The sequence below is a fragment of the Neovison vison genome, chromosome 11, assembly GCF_020171115.1.
Source record: "Neovison vison isolate M4711 chromosome 11, ASM_NN_V1, whole genome shotgun sequence".
NCBI classification, from domain to species: domain Eukaryota; kingdom Metazoa; phylum Chordata; class Mammalia; order Carnivora; family Mustelidae; genus Neogale; species Neogale vison.
This window is the reverse complement of record NC_058101.1, coordinates 179,177,595-179,187,079: the sequence shown is the minus strand read 5'-3', so window position 1 is coordinate 179,187,079 and position 9,485 is coordinate 179,177,595. Positions and strand designations below refer to the sequence as shown.

Genomic DNA, 9,485 nt, shown 5'->3' with positions numbered 1-9,485 from the left:
TTGGCTGCATTTCCCATTTCTGGAGGGCATCCTTACTCTCAGCTCGTTTGACATGACCCGCATGAACCCAGGCCCTGATGCCTTCCACTTTTACTGCTGTGGGGGTGGTTAGGATAACAGTAAATGGTCCCTTCCAACGAGGCTCCAAATTCCCCACTTGATAGCGACGTATCCAAACCAAGTCCCCGGGTTGGTAAGGATGTGGTTCCACCGTCTCTGTTCCAGTATAGGCAGTTTGGATCCCTTCTTTTTAAGACAGACTGTAATGCCTGCAGTGACTGGGGTATAGACTGATCAGTCATTTCTGCTAGGGCAACCTCCTGTAACCTAGGACAGAGCTCCCAAACATTATTTTAAATGGGGTCACCTTGTTTATTACATCGTGCCCTGAGAGTAAAAGGAAGGAGATTTTCTATCCACCGCCAGCCTCCAGAATTAACTTTGTCAAGGTCTTTTCGAGAGTCTGGTTCATTCTCCTTGCTCAGAGCTCTGGGGCCAGTAGGCACACTGTAGTTTCCAGTTAGTGCCTGTGGTCTCGGCCATCTGTAGTGCCTTGGTGAATGCAATCAGCTTTGCTTTTCCACCGAGATCCTATGTGGCAGGGCTGACATCCAGAGTCTCTGCCCAGGAGAAACCATTGCAGCCCCCGCATACCTCTTTTCCACTGACCATGTAACTACTCCCTTCTGTGAACAGAGTCATTTCCGCATCCGGGAGGGGAGTGTCTCTGAGATCCGGCCTTATTCCTGTGACTTGGGTTAAGACCTCCCCACAGTCGTGTGGTCAGCTAGCTCTTCTGGCAGCAGTGTGGCTGGATTTAGCACTGCTGGGGGTCGGAAGGCCACTTTTGGTTCATTGAGGAGAAGGGCCTGATACCCTGTTACCCGGGCGTTCGTCATCCATTGGTCTGGTGGAGTCCGGAGAAGGCCCTTGATAACGTGGGTGGTGGTCAATATGAGATTTTGACCCAGAGTCAATTTGCATGCATCCTTGACTAGGAGGGCCATGGCAGCAATTATGCAGAAGCAAAGGGGGAACCCAGCTGCTACTGGATCTAGTTTCTTGCTAAGATAGACCACTGGCCTTCACCATACCCTAGAGTCTGAGTCAAAACTTCTTTAGTCAGCCCTGCCTTCACATACAAGTGGAAGGGCTTGGTAACATCTGGGATGACCAATGCTGGGGCACACAGTAAGGCTCTTTGTAATTCCCGAAATGCTCCTTCTGCCTCAGCTGTCCACACTCTACCATAGTGAGTCCTCCCTTAGCCAGTTCGTAGAGAGGTTGTGCCATCTCCGTGAAGGTAGCATCCACAGCCTGCAGTAGCCCACCGTCCCAAGAAATTCCCTCTTGGAGATCAAAGCAAAAGCAACCGGTATTCCCTGGCAGTCTTCCATCCAAGTACTAACCAGGCCCGACCCTGCTTAGCTTCCGAGATCAGACGAGATCGGGCGCGTTCAGGGTGGTATGGCCGTAGACAATCATAAGGTTCTTACCCGATATTCTCAGATGAGTGTACGTGACACCCTATATAACATGGAACCATCCTCCCCTTGCTGGAGGAAGCTGAACTTTCTCATACCCTACTGTCACCTTAATTTGTCCAGGCTTGGTTAGCTACCATATCTCTCTCGTTCATAGTTACATTGGCCCCTGGCCTTCTTGGCCTACTGATGCCTTGTGGTCATACCCATTCTGTACAAAGGAGGAGGTAGTGGAGGGTTTCTAAGTGCTTGGAACAGAATGATGTTTCAGACAGATGGACATGTTGTTCAAAGATGCAGAGGCTGCAGAGAGCCAGCATATTCAGAAACGTGCCAGCAGCTGCATGTGTATCAATCGGGTCAGGTCCCTGGCAGCCTCCGATGGCCAAGATTTGAAGCCTTGACTCCCGAGCTCCTCCCATAGGCCCTTGTGTGACCCATTGAGTCCAGACATCAGAGAAGAGGGACGAGCAGCTCACGGAGTTTCAGAGAGTTTTCTTCCTCTTGGAAGATGGCTTCCTAGACTCAAAGTGGACCCTCAGGCTCTCGTTTTTCTAGGGCTGAGAGCCAACACAGAGGTGCTAAGCAGAGTCCAAATTCATTGCACAGAATTTCCCCTGTTCCATCTCTCAGATTCTGGGTGGAGGAGCCCAGAGAGAACAGCTGTGATCTGCTCTGCCATTAGAGCAGGGCTGTCCCTGTATGCTGTCCTGCTCGTGTCCCTCGTGGGAACTTAGGAGCGTCTTATTTAAGGTCTGTCTGTATAAACCCTGGACTGGGCTACTCCATTGAGTAGATGACCGTTATGCCATATGAAGCCCTGCAAGATCTAGGGTGCAGTCCATTCAGACTCCATAGTGGAAGCGGTGGAGCCATAGAGATACATTCACACAGTCAGGCATTTTCCAGATTCAAACAGGTTGGACATCCTCCCCTTTTCGTATCCCTGGCTAATGGGAGGTGATCAGTCTCCCCTTCCATTCTTTTACGAATGGATTTAGCTCTGACAGTGGCCTTAGGGCTGTTTATCTCTCTTTTACATATCTCCTACTTTCTACATACAGAGTTGCTTTTCTCATTTCCATCAGTCTTAATTACACTTAACAGAATTTTGTACTCTTAGAAATACCTTACCCTCTACTTAAGACTAAATATAAACCAATGGTGAGTTGTTACAACAGAATTCTTTAGATGGCAAATTTATCAATCAGTTAAGCACAGAATGTGTTCACCAGCAGATTTCAAAAGTACAAACCCAGTTCCAGCAAACAGCGCCCTAGCATTTCATCCCATTTGGTTAGGATCTAGATGTCCAACAAATTTAACTCCATTTGTCATTCAAGCAACCCTTCACGGTTTCAGGTTATCAGAGACTTCGGAAGCCACTTTAACAATTACTCATTAAACCCTTGAAACAGACAGTTAACCATCAGCCCAGCCATCCCTTCGCCAACAGACCTCATGTTCCACCTGGGCCCATTCCACTTCAGATGCCATGCTTTCCGTGCCAGCAAGGGGGAGGGGCCAGGCAGTCCACGTCGGGCCAGAGAAGGCAAGGAATTCCCCGAAACAAAAGAAGTTTCGGCAGCTGCTTGGGAATATTCCTTAAAGTCTCTGTCTCGAGGTTGGTTCATCCCACAGTACCAGTTCTGCTTACCAAAAGTGGCCCACTAGGCACTTATTTTCCATGCCCGGCTCTAATGAGCATCAGCATTGGACACCTTAACCCGGCATTTGACTAACTCTAGGTAGCTCGTTATAGCCCTTAACACACAAAATGAGTGAGGGAGAAGCCCCACATCTATTATGAGGAACAGAGAGATGAAAGCTAGCGTCCCCTTACTCTCTGCTTGCCACATTCCTTCAACCATAACAAAACACAATAGACAACAAAAAGACAAAAACAAACAAATAACCACAACCCCAGTGGCCCTCGTCCAGAGCCTGCTGCTGGAAGGGGGGGGGGGGACTTCCTTTCCTGAGCTCCATGAGCTTTTTCATATTCCCCTATTATCTTGTTATTTACCTTTCTATTTGTTGTTCCTTTAGAGTTCCTATAACCTTTAAATGGTTTATTGAAATGTATACTTTAAAAGTATGAATTGTGTCCAATCAAGTTCTGGACATTTTCACCATCCTAAATGAAACCCCATTCAAACATTGGTCACTCCCATCTCTTGGCAACCTATCTTAAGTAATTATTAATTTACTTTCTTTTCCTATAGATCTGAGTTTTCTGGACATTTCACATATAAACAGGATCATACATGTAGTCTTTTATCACTGGCTTCTTAAATTTGGCCTAATGTTTTCAAGGGTCATCAATATTATATTATATTGCCTTATAGAGTACAATATAGGTTTCTGATCCTTTTAAAATTTTGTATATTGTATGAGGTAGAAGTTTAACTTCATCCTTTAAAACAGGTGCTTACTGCTATAATTTCCCTTTAAGTACTGTTTTAATGGCATTCCATAAGCTTTGGTGTGTTGTTTTTGTTTTTGTATAGCTCAATGGATTTCCTAATCGGATTTTTCTCTTTGTCCTCCTGACCAAATTTATGGAGTGCATTGATTTCTATGCACTTTTAATTTACCCAGAGCTTGCCACTGGTGGGGGCTATCTTTATCCCCAACCGTCTAAGGGGACTTGAACCCCTCAACTGTCAAAGGGAAGGCAGGGGACTCGAACCCCCGACCGCCCAGGGGGACTTGAACCCCCACGACGGCGCAGGGGGACTCGAACCCCCCGACCGCCCAGGGGGACTTGAACCCCCACGACGGCGCAGGGGGACTCGAACCCCCCGACCGCCCAGGGGGACTCGAACCCCCGACCACGCAGGGGGACTCGAACCCCCCCGACCGCCCAGGGGGACTAGAACCCCCTGTCGATCTATCAGCAGAGGGATGGGGCGTCCCCGCATCCACTCCAGCCCTGGGGAGCATGGCTGCGTCCAGCTTCTCCCCGGTGGGCTATACCCTGGAGCTCCAACCAGACAGACGGATAGGATCCCAATACCTCGAAACCCAATACCTCGAAACCCAATACCTCGAAACCCAATACCTCGAAACCCAATACCTCGAAACCCAATACTTCGAAACCCAATACTTCGAAACCCAATACCTCGAAACCCAATACCTCGAAACCCAATACCTCGAAACCCAATACTTCGAAACCCAATACTTCGAAACCCAATACCTCGAAACCCAATACCTCCGGAGGCTTTCCCTAAAAATTCTGATGCTGGCTCAGTTCTCGTCGTTTGATCCCGGACGAGCCCCCAAATGTTAGGGTCCGTGATCAAAGGAACGAGACTGATACAAAGCGAAAGTCAAGCAAAACTTTATTTCGCGCCAAGCATCAGGAATCAAACTACCGGTCAGAGCTACCTCTTACGAAAAGGCGGTGACGATGAACCCAACAAGGTCACTTCCAAGACGGCCACTCTGGACGAGGCTGCTCTAGATGACGTTGCTGCTCCACAGATGAGGCCGCTCCATGATTGGAGCCGTTCCCAAGAAGAGGCCACTCCCAAGACAAGGCCACTGCTCAATGAAGTTTCTCCCCGGACAAGGCCGCTCCCAAGAAGAGGCTGTTCTGGACAAGACCATTTCCTGGATGAGGCCACTCCCAATGACGAAGAAGCAACAATGACAAGGAGGACAACCCAGATGACACAGACTCTGCTCCCCACGATGCTACTCTGACCAGGCTTCCACCCGGAGGAAGCCACCACTGCGGACAAGGCCACTTGTGGTTCGGGGGTGGCGAGGCATTTTGCAGGGAGGCTGCTGGTGTCTAGGGGCCGTTGGCATCTCAGGGCTGCTTATGCCTCCAGACTGCTGGCATCTAGGGGCTGCAGGTGTCAGGACTGACTGCTGGCCTCTAGGGTCTGTAGGCATCAGGACCGCAGGCGTCGAGGGACCGCTGACAACTGGACCGCAGATGTCTCAGGACCGCAGGCGTTGAGGGACCGCTGACAACTGGACCGCAGATGTCTCAGGACCGCAGGCGTCGAGGGACCGCTGACAACTGGACCGCAGATGTCTCAGGACCGCAGGCGTTGAGGGACCGCTGACAACTGGACCGCAGATGTCTCAGGACCGCAGGCGTCGAGGGACCGCTGGCAACTGGACCGCAGATGTCTCAGGACCACAGGCGTCGAGGGACCGCTGGCAATTGGACCGCAGATGTCTCAGGACCGCAGGCGTCGAGGGAACGCTGACAACTGGACCGCAGATGTCTCAGGACCGCTGGGCCCCCGGAGGCTGGAAGCTGCAGGCGATGGCTCGGGGCCGGAGGCTGGAAGCTGCAGGCGATGGCTCGGGGCCGGAGGCTGGAAGCTGCAGGCGGCGGCGCTCGGGCCGGAGGCTGGAAGCTGCAGGCGGCGGCGCTCGGGCCGGAGGCTGGAAGCTGCAGGCGATGGCTCGGGGCCGCCGCCGGAGGGTGCAGGCGGCGGCGCCCGGGGCCGCCGCCGGAGGGTGCAGGCGGCGGCGCTCGGGGCCGCCGCCGGAGGGTGCAGGCGGCGGCGCCCGGGGCCGCCGCCGGAGGCTGCAGGCGGCGGCGCCCGGGGCCGCCGCCGGAGGCTGCAGGCGGCGGCGCTCGGGGCCGCCGCCGGAGGCTGCAGGCGGGACCGCCAAACGCGGTTATAGCTCTTACAAGAGCTGTTACAGCTCTTCTATACACCGTTGACTCCCCTGCTCTTCTGCGACTTCCACCGCTCTCCGCTCCACTTCACCGCTCTCTGCCGACTTCACCGCTCTCCGCCGACTTCACCGCTCTCCGCCGACTTCACCGCTCTCCGCCGACTTCACCGCTCTCCGCCGACTTCACCGCTCTCCGCCGACTTCATCCCTCCTGTAGCAGCCGCTGCTCTCCTGCAGCAGCCCCCGGCCCTCCTGCAGGAGCCCCCGGCTCTCCTGCAGGAGCCCGCGGCTCTCCTGCAGGAGCCCCCTTGGCAGCCTGGCAGAGCAACCTTTATGGGGGTGGTTGAGCCCCGCCCCTACACAGGTGGCCAATTGAATTTCAACCTTCCCAGCGGATATACATACGGCCTACTGATTGGATGACTCCACTCAGTCTGCCCCACCCTTACAGTCTCCTGTGCACAAGAATTCCAAATAGCTCATACAGGTATTTGACCCTCAAGAAGGTGGGAAGTGACTCCGCTCCTTCAGGTTGGGCTGAGCATAGTGGACAGAATGGTAAGAGGATACAAAAAAGTAACTTGACAGTAGTGAAATCTGACAAACGCTATCTCAGCCAGGTGATCAAGGTCAACATCTATGCTACACACTCTTGATAAAATGGAATAAAAATGGCACTTCACTTCTTTCATTATTTTCCGCAAAACCCATAATTATGAGAAGAACATCGGACAAATACCTCTAGAGGGTTCTACAAAACATGTAACCCGTACTCGTTAGAAATTGTCAAGGTCATCAAATTCAGGAAATTTAGAATCTGTCAGAGCCAATAGGAGCCTGAACCATGGTTACTAAATGTGATGTGTCCTGGTGAGATCCTGGAACAGACAAAGGATATGAGGCTAAAACTAAGAAGTTTGAATTAAGAATGTACAAGAGAATGTATCAATATTGGTTCATTAATTACAAGAAATGCATTATACTAATTTAAGAAATTAATAATAGAAGAAACTGAGTGCACGATTTACAGGAACTCTTTTTATTATTTTCTCTTTTCTTTGGGTAAATCTAAAACTCTTCTAAAACATAAAGCTTATTAAAAAAGTATTAAAAAATCAGTTGCAATTTGATGTTCAAAAAACTTATAAAAGGTGATTATTAAAAGACAGCTTTTATATTGGCTTCAAATAAAAAGAAAGTGAAGTACCAAGGGATTAATCAAGCAACACAAGTATAAAATTTGTATGGAGAAAATTATATTGAAGAAAATGTTTTTGAGGACTTAAATGAATAGAAAACTGTACTCCAGGCATGGTCTGCAAATTAAAAAGAAAAAGGTAATATCCTCAGGATGTAAATTCTCACCAAACTGCTCTAGTGATGTGATTCAATTCTAGTCAAAAATACCACCTGATCTGGGGGGAATTTGACAAGCTGATTTTAAAATTTATGTAGAAGATCAAAGGTATAAGACTAGTAAGACATTGCTCAAGAAGAGCAAAGTAATTGAATTTGCCTTACCAGATATCAAATATTACTATAAACTGTAAAAAAAAATTTAAGATAGTTTCATACTATCACAGCAATGCATGGCCTGGAAAAGCAGACTAGAGAGCCCAGAAACACATCCACACATATTTGGAGACTACAGAATTTACGTTGCAGAGCCATGCGGGGTGTGTGTGTGGGGGGGAGATTGAGAACAAATAGGTCTGGAACAGCTAACCAGCTAACCACAGAAAAATATGAGTTAATTGGGCTCCTACATAACACCATTAGCAAAAACCATCTCTAGCTGGATTAAATACAAAAATGTAAAAAGCAAAAGTGTAAAACTTTAGGCAAAATTTTTTCAATACTTTGGATTAAGGAAGATTGCCTTTGTGAACAAAACATAAAGGCAAAGACTGACAAATATACAAATATTAAAATTAAGAACTTAGGTTCATCAAGAGTCCATGTAAATAAGTGAGTTCAATAAGTAAACTAGAGGAAGTTATTTGCAATAGATTAAATGACAGTACTTAGTATCCAGAATGTATAAAAAGGCTTAGAAATTGACAAGAACAAGGCAAATTACCCAATAGAAAAAGGGGGCAAAAATTAAAAACAAAAAATGAATAGGTACTTGACAGAAGAGGAATTGCCAACAAAGCTACCTAAAATGTTGCTCACCCTTATCAGTACTGAGGAAAATTAAAATTAAAACTACAAAGTGAGAGGGGATTTCAAATCAACCAGTAAAAATCTAAAGTGTCACAATATCAAATATTGGTGAGAACACAGGGGAAGCTGCATAATTGTACAATGTTAGAAACTGCTTATCATCAATTGAAATACAATATGGTATTAACTAACAAACCAAAAATGTGGAAAGCTTCTGACTGACACTCTCGGATACACTCTGGGAGATGAGTATTCCATGTTCTTGTCAGCACGCTTTGAAATAACAGAAAACACACACACACTCAAATATTCATCAGGAGTGGAATGGTAAAAAACAAATTATGACAGGGTTTTATAATGGAATATTCTACAACAGCAGGAAGAAATTAGATACAGCTTTATTCAATGCCAGGGATGAATCTCTGGGACAACATCAAGTAAAGGGATCAAGTAAGACAAAAACACATATAGTTTGATTCAATTGATTTGAAGTTCGAAAGCACGCACACACACACACACACACACAAATGTGTTCTTTAGGAATATAAACAAATATGAAACTCTCAAGAAACCCTGTAAAATAGAATGGGTATAGGATGTGGAGGTACACAGGGAAATTTAAAATTTAAGATGATATTTTATTTATGAACCTGGGACACGGGCATTTGCATGCTACTTATATGGTTGTTCTATATTCCTCATAGATAATTCTAAACTGTTCTTTTGTATCTAAACACTCCTAATTTTTTTCTTTTTTTAAAAATTAACATATAATGTGTTTTTGCCCCAGAGGTACAGGTCTGTGAATCATCAGGCTTACACACTTCACAACACTCACTGTAGCACATTCCCTCTCCAATGTCCATAACCCAGTCACCCCATCCCTCCTCCCTCACCCCTAGCAACCGTCAGTTTGTTTCATGAGATTAAGAGTCTTTTATGGTTTGTCTCCCTCCTGATCCTATCTTGTTTCATAAGACAATTATCATATGATTTTCTGATATGAGGGCAGGGGGTTCTAGGGGTACAGAAGGAAAAAATAAAAAAAAAAATTTAAAGAGAAATCTGAACATGGATGGAGTAGCTTGCACAGTGAGGGCAAAGGTCCTTGGGCTCTATTTAGGACTGTCTCATTCAGTAGATGAAAGTCAGAGCAATTCACTTAACCCTTCTAAGCCCCAGTCACTC

The 9,485-nt window shown here is 47.3% G+C and overlaps 1 pseudogene; it reads right to left on the bottom strand.

The window, feature by feature from the left end:
* Positions 1-1,360: 1,360 nt before the first annotated feature.
* On the bottom strand, positions 1,361-1,479 carry LOC122890620 (annotated as a pseudogene).
* Between the last annotated feature and the right edge of the window lie 8,006 nt (positions 1,480-9,485).